The sequence below is a fragment of the Thalia democratica genome, chromosome 5 (assembly GCF_965202585.1).
Source record: "Thalia democratica chromosome 5, ktThaDemo2.hap1.1, whole genome shotgun sequence".
NCBI classification, from domain to species: domain Eukaryota; kingdom Metazoa; phylum Chordata; class Thaliacea; order Salpida; family Salpidae; genus Thalia; species Thalia democratica.
In genome coordinates, this window is record NC_139169.1 from 30011076 (window position 1) to 30026592 (window position 15517).

At 25.7% G+C, this 15517-nt stretch overlaps 1 long non-coding RNA gene and 1 pseudogene across 1 annotated transcript; one reads left to right on the forward strand and one right to left on the reverse strand.

The window, feature by feature from the left end:
- Window positions 1-228: 228 nt before the first annotated feature.
- On the forward strand, window positions 229-10889 carry LOC145837165 (uncharacterized). The gene is made up of 3 exons (XR_014369923.1): window positions 229-321; window positions 5741-5870; window positions 10561-10889. It is a non-coding gene; the product is annotated as an uncharacterized LOC145837165 (long non-coding RNA).
- Window positions 10890-14233: 3344 nt separating this feature from the next.
- LOC145836396 (smad nuclear-interacting protein 1 pseudogene) lies at window positions 14234-15218 on the reverse strand (annotated as a pseudogene).
- Between the last annotated feature and the right edge of the window lie 299 nt (window positions 15219-15517).

Consider the following 15517-nt stretch of genomic DNA (forward strand, 5'->3'; position numbering starts at 1 on the left):
AAGATATTTTTCTAAAACTTGTGGTCGCTTACTCTAAAAAAGAGAAAGCTTCTAATATTAAATTAAAAAGCACATTGAAAAAGTTATAGCTAAAATTGTATTCAAATATTTTTTTACAACTAGTTTAAAGAAAAAGTAATTTTTTTAAGCTTATACTTTAAAATTTTAAATAAGGGTCAATGTTAATATTTGTCAAAAAATGCCTGACCTAATATGCCATTTAATAATTTTGAATTCTTTCTTTTCTAGTATGCTTTTTTGTGGAACATGATGAAGTGACCTACTTGAGTTTCTCTAAACAGTTCTACATTACTAAAATAGGTGAGTGTTGTTCCTAACAATTCTTAAGTATTCATTGACCATTTGCATAGAAAATAAGAATTAAAAAACTAATTTTAAGATAAATAAAGTTAAAAAAATTTCTATAACATATTTATTTTGTGTATTTTCTTTGTGGTTAAAAAAACTACTGAATTCTATTTCTTTTTACATTTAATAAGCAACTTTCTTTTAATTAACAGAAAAAAATTCTTACAACACTTCTAACAGTTTTGATAGAACTATTTGTTTATTAAATAAAATTGTAAAACATTTTAAATAAGGTAATATTGTAAAATGTGAATTTTATTACAAAAAGAAAGAGTTAATTAATTATTTACTCCTAAAAAAGATGATTGAAAGTTGAATTTTTTTTTTTAAAGAATTATAAATTATCAATATTCTTTTATGAGTAGACTGAAAAAGTTAAAAAAAAAGTTTCTATTAACCTGTATGAGAGTAGATTTTTAGTAAAATAGTCTGATTGTTTTGCTTTTAAAGTAACATTGAATTCTTTTAATATTAATCAAAATAAAAACACTTTTGCTTAAATCAGGGTTTCCCAAATGAGTTAATACCACCCTTTTTTTAAGTCATTTTAGTAAGTCAAAGGGCAGTTTTGAAAGTTAATGCAATGAGGGGGAAATAAACAATTTACACTAAATGTTTTGGAGTTTGTAATGAAGAGTAGAAATAATAGGGAAATACTAAAGCTTGGGACAATAACTTGTAAGGCTTCAATACATCTTACACTAGGAATTCTTTGGTTTGTAACATTTACCAGAAAAAAATAGAATACACTCCTTTTCAAACTTGGTAGTCATTTCAGTCTTTTTATTTATTTCATAAATAATCCTCTAGTTTGAAAAAAAATGATTTAAAGTGATGATGCGTATTTAAGTTGTTTAATTGTCTGAGAATATATTTCTAGTCATTTTATCAACATGAAAAAGTTTTTGCACAAAGTTTTTAGAAATAAAAAGCAATAAATTCTTCTACAAACTTGCTTACAATGTGTATTAAAAAGTACTTCAGAGCGAAGAAAAAAAAAAGACTTAAAAAAAAACAATTTAGGGCATAGAGGGGGAGGGTAAAATTTTTTTATCATAATTTGATTTATTTTATATAGATTTTACTAAGCTACAAGATGCTTTTTACATAATTAAAAAAATTTAATTAATTTTGAGATACAACCGGTCTAAATGAATGCAACAATAGGTTTTTTATGGAAGCAGCAAACTAAAACAGCAAATAACTAGAAATCACTAAAAATCTATTTCCTCCTACGTTTTTTTAGATAAGAACCTCAAATTTTCAGGAAGTGTTCCTTGCTATTTTTAGAAAGTTCTGTCGGAACAAAATTATAACAAAAAAACTAAAAATTATAACAAAAAAACTAAAAAAAGACAGCTTTTTATTTCTGTTTAGGGCACTTTCTAAAAAATATTAACACTATTTTTAAAGTACACAACCAAGTTAATTAAGGCCATAGAGGGGGTGGTCCAACATTTTTTTTTACAAAAAATAACTTTGGCATTTATATTAAAGCTTTAAGTACAAACTACAAGCCAGTTTTTATAGAATCCTAAAATATCATTTAACTTTTGAGATATTTATTTTTTTGTAAAAAATTTCCAATACAAACGTATCAGCGGCAAATTTTTTGGGGAAATTTTAAATTTTACTAAAAATCTATCTTCTCCTTCATTTTTTAAGCAATCTTCTTCAAACTTTCAGGAAACATTCCGTATAGTACAAGAAAAAAAAATACTTGAGAATTTTAGTAATTTAAAAATATATAAACTTAATCACTAAAATAAAAAAAAAAGTGTTTTTTTTTTCATTAAAAATATATTTTTACAAAAATTTTTTTTAATTCCAAAGTAACGTTTTTTGTTATTGTATAAAGATAAGACTGTAAAAGTTTGAAGAAGATTGCTTGATAAATGTAGGAGGAGATAGATTTTAAATGAAATAGTCTTTTTTTGCTGTTTTAGTTTTCCCTTCCCATAGTGAACCTATTATACGGCCCAACTTTGACTGGTCATATCTCAAAAAATTATTTGAGTTTTTTAAAACGAAAAAAAGCATCTTGAAGCTTAGAAAAAACTCAATAAAATAAGATAAACTTTTAAAAAACATGGCTACCACGCCTATGGCCTTAAATAGATAAACATTGTTGTTTTTTGTGCATTAGTACTTTTTAGCTTCAAATCATATTGCTGTCCCCTAATCTTTAAAAAAAATTGTAGTCAAACATTTTTATAGTATGGTAGGGGTTGTATTAAGTCATATCTTGTAAATAATACTATTGGCTGTTTTCTAATACCTAAGTATGAACTACAAATCAGTTTTATAGTGTACCAACATTAAACATAACATTGTATAGAATGTTAATTACTTTTAAAAGGTAGATGGAACTGAAATAAGATTAAATTTTTCAAAATTTAGATTTATAGAAAAATTGTTACGATAAGCTTCTATGTTATTAACGGCATAGGGGAGATAACACCCTTTTTTGGTTTTTGTTCTTACTTTATAAAGTTTATACAAAGCTACAAGTTGCTTTTTACAGATTTCAAAAATTCAAAATAATTTTTGAGATATAGACAGTCAAAGTTGGAGGCAACAATAGGTTCCTAATGGGAGGCACAAACTATACAGCAAAAATAGGCTATTTCACTAAAAATCTATCTTCTCCACGTTTTTTTAGAAAACTGCCTCAAATTTTAAAGAAATGTTCCTTGCAATATAAATATTGCAAGGAACATTTCCTGAAAATTTGAGGTTGTTATCTCAAAAAAAGGTAGGAGAAGATAGATTTTTAGCAATTTGTTATTTGCGGTTTTAAATTGCGCCTCCCATAAGGATCCTATTGTTGCCTCTGACTTTGACTGGCTATATCTCAAAAATTATTTTGAGTTTTTAAAATCTGTAAAAAGCAACTTGTAGCTTTGTATAAACTATATAAAGTAAGATCAAAAACCAAAAAAGGGTGTTTACCTTCCCTATGCCCTTAACCTATTTAACATTTTAAAAAGAATTTGTATAACAGTATACTTGTAGGAAATATATTTAAAAAAAAAAGTAAAAATAAAACTATAACCAAGATAGATAAAAAAAATATTTTTACTAAAACAAATTTTCACATCAAATTTGTCTTACAAGTTGTTTGAAATTTATATAAATTTGGAATGAGAAAAGTTTAAAATGATTACTTAACAACTAAAAAAGATAAATTTTTAGTGAAATGAACCAGTTAACTCATTTAGCTTTTGCCTTCCATTAGGAACTTTTTAAAACTTTGATTAATTATATTCAAAAATTTTCTTTTTATCTGAAAAGTAGTAGAAACAAGTCATAATCTAGTTTTATGTATTAATAAGGTTAACTTAACAAAGTGCATTTTACCTTTTTTTATGACCTTGAACTTTAATTTAAAATGTACTCTTACTCAGATTTTTACCAATATATTTAAATTTTTAGTGCAGATTTAAGTCGTAAAGGTGCTTTCTTGTAGTTGAATTTTTTTTAGTTTATTAGCTACCAAACACTTTTTATCTCTTGAAAAATTTATAAGTAATTTCAAAGATACAACTAAGAGTTTATTAGATTATTAATGAAAAGCTCAAATTAAAAGAGTGTATAAGTACCATTTCCATGTTTGCCCCACAACTCAAGCACTTTTTTTATAAAATTTAACTTTTGCTTGTTTATGAAAGCTTTAATTACAAACTACAAGCCAGTTTTTATAGAATTAAAAAATATCATTCATCTTTTGAGATATTTTTTTTTGTAAAAAGTTTCCAATACAATGTATGTACCACGAATTTTTTGCAGTAAATTTTCTTAAAAGTTTTAAAAAACATTAAAAATCTATCTCCTCCTTCATTTTTCAACCAATCTTCTTCAAATTTTCAGGAAATATTTGTTACATTAAAAGAAAAATCGTTACTTATGAATATTGATAATTTAAAAAAATTAAAATTTTATGACAAATTTTTTTTTTTTTAAATATTTTTACTTAAAATTGCTTGAAAAATGTAGGAGGAGATAGATTTTTAACAAAATAGTCTTTTTATAGCTGTTTTAGTTTTTCCTTCCCATAGGGAACCTATAATGCGGCCCAACTTTGACTGGTCATATCTCAAAAAATAATTTGAATTTTTTTAAACCATAACAAGCATCTTAAAGCTTAAAATAAATTCAATAAAATAAGATCAACTTTTAAAAAACATGGCTAACACCCCCTATGGCCTTATACTTTTTATTAAAGTTCTAAGATCAATTTGAACATTTCTCTTTAATCTCAAGCTAGCTTTTTGACTTATGTTTTTTTCTTAAAAATTTTGATTTTATTAGGTTCTTTTCTTACTAATTTGGATTTTATAGATATTCTTGCATTACTAAAGTATACTTTTTCAATGTTTATACTATTTTTTTATTTAATTTTCTGAAAATTAAGGTCACTTAGGCTGTCTTTAGTCCCTAAAAGAGTGACACCCTGTATTTCCTCTTTATTTTTAATAGGTTTTATTATAGTTCATACAATAATTCGATTAAAATTTTTTTATTTCTTAATATTTTTTTGCAAACAGTATTACATTGCTACTAATGCTTTGTTTTAAATATGAGTTTTAAAGGATTAAAAAAAACATAAAAAACAAACACTTTTTTTGTTGTTTATTTAAATACTTTTTTCTTGTAGTTTAGAACTTTAAAAACTAACATCTGTTTAGACTTTTTAAGGATTTTTTCTCAGAAGTCAGCTACTTCTAGTCTGCCATGGCCATTATCATTAAAAATCTAACTTCTCTTTTATTTTTAAGCTAGAGACCCAAAATTTCAAGGAAACATTCCTTATACAGTTTAAAAAAAGTATAAAACAATCATTCATTTAAAACATTACAATGTAAGTAATACAGTTACTGTAAAATTTTGGAAAAGATTGGTTCAAGGATGAAGAATATAAATTTTTAATGAAACAGTCTTTTTTAAGTTTTCCTCTTCTAGGAAAACACCTTTTTCTCAATTTAGTCTTAATTTAATGAGTTTATTAAAGCTGAAATCTCAAAAAACTGAAGGAGAAGAAAAATTTTTAGTAAAATATTTTTTTTGCGGTTTTACTTTGCGCCTCCCATATAAAAACTATTGTTACCTCCAACTTTGACCTGCTATATCTCAAAAACTATTTTGAATTTTTAAAACCAGTAAAAAGCATCTTGTAGCTTACTTAAAACTCCATAAAATAAAATTCAACTTAGAAAAAAGAGATTTACCCCAGGGTCCTTAACAAAATAAAATAAGCTTGTAAAATCAAGGTAGACCTCCCTACTGCTTAAACAATAAAGGGTTTGTTATGCAAAGTAGTTTTTTAAATTTGTTTTTTTGTAAGTTTTCCAAAATTGAATATACTTTTTAGGAATAATATCTATACTAGCCAGAGTTCTGAAGACAATATCAAACAACCCTGAGACTGCCAAGATTTTGAAAAATGTTCAAGCTAGCCTGAGTAACCTGAGTGTGTGAGAACCTTTTAGATACTTACCAAGGTAGTTGTTCATTTTGTTAGACTTTCTGGACATTCTAAGCTGATTTAGAAAACCCTATGGTTAATTATTACTAAATAACACCTAATTAGTGTATAATATAAACAATTTTCCTGTTTATCCTCAAATAATTTCCTGCAGGTTTTAAACATGTATTCCATCATGCTACTGTATATGTAGTAATAGTATTACAAACTTTTTGAATTTGTAACAAGGTTTGTTGTCATTAAATACAATGTTAACTTTTACAAATAAGTTGTTTAAAAAAATCAAAACATTGTACTATGACGTGGCATTTAAAATTTTAATAGCTTGCCAGGTAGGTAAAAAAAAGTTAAAGTAATAAATTAATTATAGTAATTTCTTATAGAATTTTTACCCTTGGTACAGAAACAATTTTTATTTATGGATCTTTTAGATATTGTTAAAAAAATTGGTATACTTTATAAAAATATAATAAAATATAGCACTAAATATATTAATGATTATCTGTCTACACTTGTTTTTACACTTGATTGAAAATTTGAAAAGCAATTCTATAAATAACACTTTTATTGATGCTTTTGATAAATTAGTTGTAATAAACAGAATAAGATGTCAAGTTTGCAAAAATTCTTACTACTTTTATAAGTTATTTTTCACACTCCACAAGTCTTTAAATTGACTTGCTTTCTTTTTATCTTCTGCAAAGTATTGAATAGTTTAATTAAAATTTGGTAATTTTATTTTATGTCTTTGATTTTAAAATCAATGCTTATTACTTGATCATTGGTTTAAACTCACTATTTAGAATTTGAGCTTGTAAATTTATTTTATTGTTTATAAGCCACAATATAAACTATCTATTTAATTTTTGTATAACACAATCAATTATTTAGCCACATAAAGTTGATTGTAAATAATTTTTTTTTTCTATAAAATTTGACTATATTTAAAAGTATTAAACAGTCTTTAAGTCCTGAAAACTCAGCATTTTATATCTCAAATACCTGACAGACTGTATTTAAGCCTCATTGCTTTTTTAAACCAAAAATCTAACCTGACTAAATATGTACTAAACTTGAAATATATATCATTTTTGTTATGATGAAAAATATTTAACAGTGTACATTATATTATTCCAAACACAAAAAGAAGTTAACATTTATTTTTGAAGCATATGTAGCTATCTATATTTAAATACTGTTATCTAGTTAATTATTGCATCAAATTTAAATATTTGTCAAATTTAATGAGCATGTTTAAAATATTTGAATTCAGCTTTTTTTAACAAATTATAATTAAAAACAATTATTCTTGAAAACAAAAGTTTAATGAGATCTATTTGAAATTTAAATTTCCAACTCTAAATGTTCTCTACAAACTTTTAAATCTTATTTTATAAGTATTTAAAATTTAATTTGTTGAAATAATCTTAATTCTAAACTAAATAACTAACATACTTCATAACTCTTTCAACAGAAAGACTTCTTATTTTTTTTTTGTACAAGGAGTACTAAAAGAGCCATAATGTAATTAACATTAGAAATATATTTTATACAGGGCAAGTTCTAAAATTTTTACCTTAATTTTAACACCTTTTTAGTTATTTGCACTAACAACAATTTGTCCAATTTTTAATCTGCTGTAATAAATTGCATCTTTCATATGCTAAAGTTTGATTGTTTAATTTTGAATGTTGAATCTAACAAAAACCCAACCAATGAATTTGTAAAAACAAAGGTTTTGCACTAACAACATAACAAAGAGAGTGACCAGAAAGTTTAAAGTTTTGTTTATTTCAACTTATTTATAAAATGAATTTTATTTTATTATAGCGTTTGTTTTGTGTTTTTTTATAATAGATACATTGTTAAAACTGTCTTGTTTAATTTATATGAATGTCGGGCACAGTCAAGACAACAGGGATAACGCTTATGTAACTTGTAAACTTGTGCCTCGGATCTTAAGTGCTTGTAAGTGGTAAACTTGTGATCTATATAATTTATATGAATGTCGGGCACAGTAAAGACCAGTGCTTCTGAACCTTTTTCTAGCGGCGGAACCATTTTCCAAAGTTCAACTTTTCCGCGGAACCCCTAATTTAATTTTACATAAAATGTTTAATATAATATTTCCTGCAAAAAACAAAAGAATTTCAGTGAAAAACTAATTTTTCAGCAAAACTATATCATTGTTAGAAATCATACCAATTGTAATAGTATTAAGTCGAGTCAAACTCAAAGTGCGCCAGAGGCAATAGGTATTATATGATTCTATAATAAATAAAAGAAAACAAACATGATTAATCGCAACGTCATAAAAATCTTTCCTTGCATAGTAAAAACAAAATGAGAGCTACAAACAATAACGAAATGAACATGAACTTAATCGAATTCACAGATTACTGTAATAAACGGGTAAGATGCCTAACAAAAAATAAATAAAAAACATTTAGTGCGAAGCTTGAACTTGTCTCTTAGCAACAAGCATGTCAATTTGTGGCTGGATTTTGGATAGACGGAGACAGGCAGATAAGGTTGGAGTCAGCATTCAGTTCTTTTGCTTCGTTTTAATGTTTGTTACATGCGAAAAGACTGACTCGCAAAGATAAGTGGTGGTGAATGGTAAAATAAGTTTTACTACATGCTTTGCTAATACAGGGTACTCTAAAATTTCACATATCCAAAAATCTAAAAACTCCTTCCCTTTGAAACTCAATTTTAAATTGCTATCTTAAGATAGTTGCAGCAATTCTTTTTCTGTATCTGTAGGAAGATTCACTTCTTCTGAAGCAATATCACACATAAAATGATTCAAAATCCATAAATTTCCGGTGTGAACATCTTCAGGAAAATAATGTTAAAACTTTATAGACAAAAGATCAAGATGGTTGTATATTTCGTCAGAGAAGTTGAATTCTATGCATTTTTCATGGGCCTCATCAAACCGGTGAAACATCGCAAAATTACCATTGCTAACCTTTGCTAACCATTGCTTACTGGGTGAACACCTGCTTCTTTAATTCAACGAGACGAACCAGTGTCTGCCCCTTCGACAGCCAGCGAACTTCGTTGTGATAAAGAAGTCGCAGATGGTCAGCATCTAGACTTTCACATAAGTTATTGAAACATCTGGCCTTTGTGTCACTTTTCGTTATAAAATTAACATATTTTAATCGACGCTGAGAGAAATTCTTATAATCAAGAAGGAAGATCTTTTGTTGCCGAATTTTCTCTATGTAAAAAACAATGTATCGATTTAGCTTCAACTGCTTTATCCTTTATTTTCTTGACTACACCATTTTTGGACCCAGTCATAGACGCTGCATCGTCAGTACAAATGCCGACACGTTTATTCCACTCTAAACCCTTGCTGATAAAATAATTTTCGACACATTTCATTTCATTATAGTAGCTTTTTTTAAGTAGAAAATAAGCTTTTATACATATTAAATTTTAAATCAAGCTAATAGACATATTTTTAAACATTTTTACAGCATTTGAAACAATGTAATATACCAGAAATAAGTTTCTTATAAAGATCTTTTATTTAGTTTTATTGTGTAAACATTTAGAATTTGTTTTGATCGCTCCTACATTGTTTGCTTTAGTGATAATACCAGTATTTTAATGAATTCACTAAAAATATAAATTCAAAAAATTTACAAAAATTTGCGCAACTAGGACACCTATTAATAATGAATACTTATTAAAATTTTTACCACTAGATACACACTAAGCAGATCAATGAATGCTATAATTATATATGTTTTCCATTTTATGTGTTCTAGTTTTTTTGAAGTTTTATAATTTATATGTTTTTTTTCTTTCAAATTTCTTTTTTAATTTCGAAAGGCTTCGCGGAACCCTAGGGTTCCGCGGAACCCCATTTCAGAAGCACTGGTCAAGACAACAGGGATAACTTGTAAGTGGTAAACTTGTGATCTATATAGAGATATCGTCTCCGTGACGACCATGTACCGTACAAGCTTGGCTGGGGTGGCAGAATGTTTGTTAAGCGATTGTAGTATCATTGTTGACGCAAGTACTGCGCGCTTTGATTAACTAGAAGTAATTTTGTTTAAGTATTTTGTGGTTCTTTTTTATAATATATACATTAATCAAACTGTCTTGTCTGATTAATGTAACGTAGTCTCAAATAGAATTAGTATTTATGGGATAGTAATTAAATAAAGTAGGATTTTATTTAATGATTAGTACCAATAAATCAAGTGTACTAACATCCATACCTCAACCAAGTCTTAAAAAGCAAACGACGATAAAATAAAATTACAGTTTTTTCTTATATTTTTTACTTTTTGAATCCATAATTAAATTGATAAAAGCCTTACATCACTATTGATAATAGATTATTAAGTTTTTTATGTAAAATACATACTTAAATACAACCATAGTCTTATATACAGGCAGCTGATCAGATCTTGATTAAACCATAACTTTAATACAGGCAGATTTGGCTGGGGGGGGGGGGGAATGTTTATTTAGTGATTGTAGTCCAATTGTTGTCGCAAGTACTGCGTGCTTTGACTAACCGAAAGTAATTTATATTTTGTTATATTGTTTGTAGTTCTTTTTTATAATAAATACATCAATCAAACTGACTTGTCTGATACTATCATTTACAAAAAATATTGATAACGTAATATAGCATATAACTTATGTGCTTAAATACAACCATAACTTTAATACAGGCAGATGGTACACAACTTGACACGAAGCTGCGAATGTGAACGACCAACTCCTGCTTAAGCTGGCAAAAGCGTATGGAGAGGAAAGTGAAAGAAGAATAACTGGTTGCGACCGATAAAAAAGGGAAAGTTTTTTAAATGGGCGAAAAGGAAAAATTGGCAGTCCGTTGAGTGCAATTGGAACTGAAATTTTGGCTTTTTTATGTGAGAACTGTTTTTGCATCTTTTAAATCATTTGATGTATTTATTTTTTAATTATGACAAAGTTATTATGTAGTTTTACAAACTTTGAAAAAAACCAAGTACTAATAGAATGAAGTAAAAAAGCTACTCTTAAACATAACAAGGTTTTACAAACTGTATAAAAGCTAAAACATTTAATTTAACTGTGGAAATATAAACAAAAAGTTTTTTTTTCCAAATTGCTTTTGTTTGAAGTTTTTACGCAGTTGAAGCTTGAATTGTTTTTCATTTTTAATATGCAAGTATGTAATTTTTATTAAAAAATAAGCAAAAAATAAAAAAATAATTTCTTTTTTTGATTTTGAGCTGTTTATTTTTGAAACAGTTTTTTGCCTATTAAATACCACAGAGTGTTAATGTTATTATTGTATTTAAATTAAACTTAATCAATAAGTTCACCAAATTTATTGGCATTGAACTAATTTCCAAACTTATAAAATTTTATTTATAACAAACATTTCAATTGCTATTCATAAGGTTTTCAAATTTGGTAAATAAATAAACTTATAATATTTGTTTTTTTAGTGTTTTGCTATATGTAATTACTAAAGTTTATAATAAGTAATATTGAATAACGAAAATAGACCCAAAAATGTTTCATTTTAAAAACAAGGCGAAAAATTACCAAAATCCAGTGGCAACCCTGGTGGCCATTAGACCATAAAAGGCATTAAAATTAAAAATTGAGGAAAAAAAAGCTTTAATTTTATATAATATTAGTGAAGTTAATAAATTATATATTAGTGATAAATTTTGATATAATTTTTAATTTTGTTTGAAACTATTTTTAAATTAACATTCTATTATTCAAATTAATAGCTTGGCATTAGTTTTGATAAAAAATTCAGTTGCTCTATTACAATTGTGTACTTATAAGTGGATATTTCTCTAAGTGATAAAAAAAAGTACTTAATTAGAATTAAAAGCCTCTATAAGAATTTCTATTTTCAAACCTGTGTACCTGTGGACAGATGTTTTTCAAGTATTTAAAGTATTAAAATATAATGTGTTAAGTTAACTTTAAAAAAAAATTGTCATCCCTAACAAGATACCTTTCTAAATTTGATTCAAACAGTGTTAATTACAGTTTGTTAATAAACAATACTGACCTATTGCATTTCAGTAGTTGATTATATAATATATGACAAGTCAATGTAAACAGTATGTAATTATTTTTTTTAGTTGTATAAGTTATATTTATACTACAATTATACTGATTTTGTTATGATAAATAGTTATTTTTATACTATATTTATAATATAAGTTCTATTTAAGTAATACAAATAATCTACAAAAATGCTTGCTAATTTACCTTAGCAATTCTTTCAAATCAACTTAAATTATCACAAAAGTTTTATTCAAACTTTATATGTACACATATCTGTACTTAATAAAACACTGAATTTAATAATTTGGTTTAATTTAAATAAACAACTGTTTAAATTTGTTTGATATGAGTTAACATTTACAATTAACTCTTCTAATTGCAGGGTTACCAAAAAACCTTATTTAAACAGCTTAATAACTAAACTAAAAAATTCTTAAAAAGCTTGAATTTGAGAAATTTTGAGAAAAAAGCTTTAAATTTGATAAATTCACAAATAACCTGGAAAAACTTAAAATTATAAACAATAATTTACATTAAAAGTAATAAAATTTATATTTGACACAGATATTTAACACATAGATAAAAGAGAATGTTAATAATAAATAGTTTAGCAAAATAAAACAATTTAAATTGCTTTACAGTATCTTTTCAATGTTTTTATACAATAAAAGATAATTCTTTACCCTATAATTGATAAACTCTAAAACTCGTACTATTAAGAAAATCGGAAATACATTTTTAGTAATCCTGTATAAATGTAATTGTGAAATAATAATGAAAATTAAGAGTTTTTTTTCATTTAAACTAAAACCAGGATCATAATATTTGCCATTCCTTATGCTAATCAAAAGTACTTATTTTTTATAAAGTAAATAAATATACGAATGAAAATCAAAAAAGTGACTAATATAGTTCTATAAAAATGTATAGAAGTCTGTTATAATTTATTTATATGTTTTCAATAAAGTAAACTAGGCCATAATAAAGTTTTATCCCACACAATATTTCCTTCTAAAAATTTTGTAATTTGAGAACTTTTATTTAGTTTAACTTGAAAATAAGATTACTGCTTTAATAATTAATTACTAAATTTTGCATAACATTTTAGTTTTGCAAATTTTTATGTACAGAGTGAAAACTATATGTTAGAAAAAATCCACAAATTTTTATACTTTACTTATATTGATTAAGTAACATCTGGTTAATAAATTGAGCTAAGTTTAAATTATTTTAAAAACTTTTAATAAACCAAGTTAGTTTTAATTTAAAAAAAAACAAGGATAATTTTGATAATATTCCTACATTTCAGGCTAGTTCTTTTTAACTATAAATGTCTGTTAATTTCAGAAATTAATTTATTTATATTAACTCATGATATGTTATATATTTTGGTCTTGTTAAGTTTATAAGCTTGATTAATGTTAATTTTTTCAGCTTTTGGCTCACACCAACTTTTTTTTCAACTTAAACCTAGGCTGCCTTTATTGTTTTGAAACAGTTACTGCCCTTTAAATAAAGTATTTTGTTTAAATCTGTCTTGATCAACTAAAAAGAAAACATATCATAGCAGAATAGCGAACCAGTAACAGAAAATGTTTATATTTTAACATTTAAATTTTTAAAGCACACAATAATTTATTTAGTTGACATAGAAAAATATAATTAATTTAATTATAATAAATTAACCAAAAAATTTATTTACATTAGTTTAATTGTAGATCTTAGTTCAAGTTGTAAAAAGTAGTATGCAGGGTTGCCAAAAAATGCAGGGTTGCTAAAAAAATCTGAAGTTTTACAATAAAGGCAAAAAACTTGAAAAACCTGGAATTTGGAAATTAAAAAAAATCTTGAACACTTCTTCAAAGTTTTTCTTAAGTAAAATCACATAAAACAAAAAGAAATATTATCAAAATAATACAAATTTTTGATAAGATATAAAAAAACATTTGTACTTAATATAATAAAACTAAATACTTTTAACAAGTTTTAGATATTTTTATCTTATTTCAAAAAGAGAGCTTAGTAAAAACTCAAAGAATATTAGTCTAGCTGTTTTTTTTCTAAAATTATTTTATTCATAAACACTTTTGAATGTTTCTAAAAATTTCTTTTTTTTAGTAACACACAATTGAAATTTTATTTTGTCTTAATTTTAGGTTATTGGATTCATGTTATGTCAAAAACTACAGAAAATTAAGTAAAAAACAGTTTGTTGATTGTACAAAGTTTTAAGATTCCCAATTTTTGTTCTTTTTTAATGCTGTTATTACTTTAATATATAATTTACTGTATAACTTTTGAAAACATTATCTTCTTTTAGCTGCTCTACTGATTAGAATAGCTGAGAATATACATTTTTGATATATATTTTGTTTTTACTAAACATATGCATTATTAATAAGAAAAAATTATGGTAATTTATGAGAAGTATAATAAAAATTTTAAAGAAATGCCATTATCTTAAATTAAGTAGATTTTAGTGCAATAAATATAACATATATTTTGTAACTTAAAATAAATAAAGTTAATTTACATAAAAGATAAGAATTTGTTGTAAATTTACACTTTTATTAAAATCACTAATAAACAAATACTGTGTCAATTGGGAGTACTCAATAGAACATAGGAATTCGAACAATATACAAATAATCTAATAAATGCAATACCTTCAACAACAACAGTTTAATTTATTCATTTTATCATTAAAACTTTAGTCACCATTTATAAAAATATATTCCCTTTGAGATAGACCGAACTGTATGTTATCTTTCTCTTTTAATTCGTAGTATCTTTTCGGTTTAATTTTGTCCCCATTCAGAAAAGTTCCATTTGTGCTGTTGAGGTCGAATATGTAAGGCAGTACGACCTTTTTTTCAACACCGCGTATCTTTTTATTCACTGCTCTGTATTGGAATACGCAGTGTTGCTTGCTTATTGATGGGTGATGAATTGGAATATCGCAGATTCTTGAATCGCTTCCCATCAAAAACGCGCTTTGTCGGTGCATGTGAAGAGGTTTAAAATGTTGATCATTTCTAAAAACATACATTCTCCACTTTGTCTTTGACATTGAGGCCTCCGGAGGCTCGTTGTAATTTATAACGACGCCCTTGTAAGTATTGGTGTCAGCTGCCAGGTTTCCACTTAACCCTAGGTTTGGCTTTTCTCTCTTAACAAGTCTCTTGATGTCTAAGCGAGGATTCTTCATTACTGTTGATGATGATAGTTTTAACCCTGCTTTTGTTTGAAGTTGCTTGCGAGGACTTCTTTTTCCGGTCGACATTACTGTTGTTTGTCTTGCGCGTGTCATTGTGAAATGATTAATTTTACATGAATATCAAGTCTATGTACGGAAAATGTTAAAGGTTACGGACTTTGGCGAAGTTGCCCACTAGTGGCGCAAAAGATTAATTTATTTTAGTTTCAGGGACCATAACTCTTCATAAGTGTTAACAGTTGAAAAGTTTCGTAGTAATGATGTCATATTAAAATTTGCTTTATTGGAAATTTATAAGAAAGTAGCCATATATTTTTGTAATAAAGACCTTAAATCTAAATTCTAAACCATGAAAAACGTTCATTTGTTTTAATTTTAATTATTATAATTGG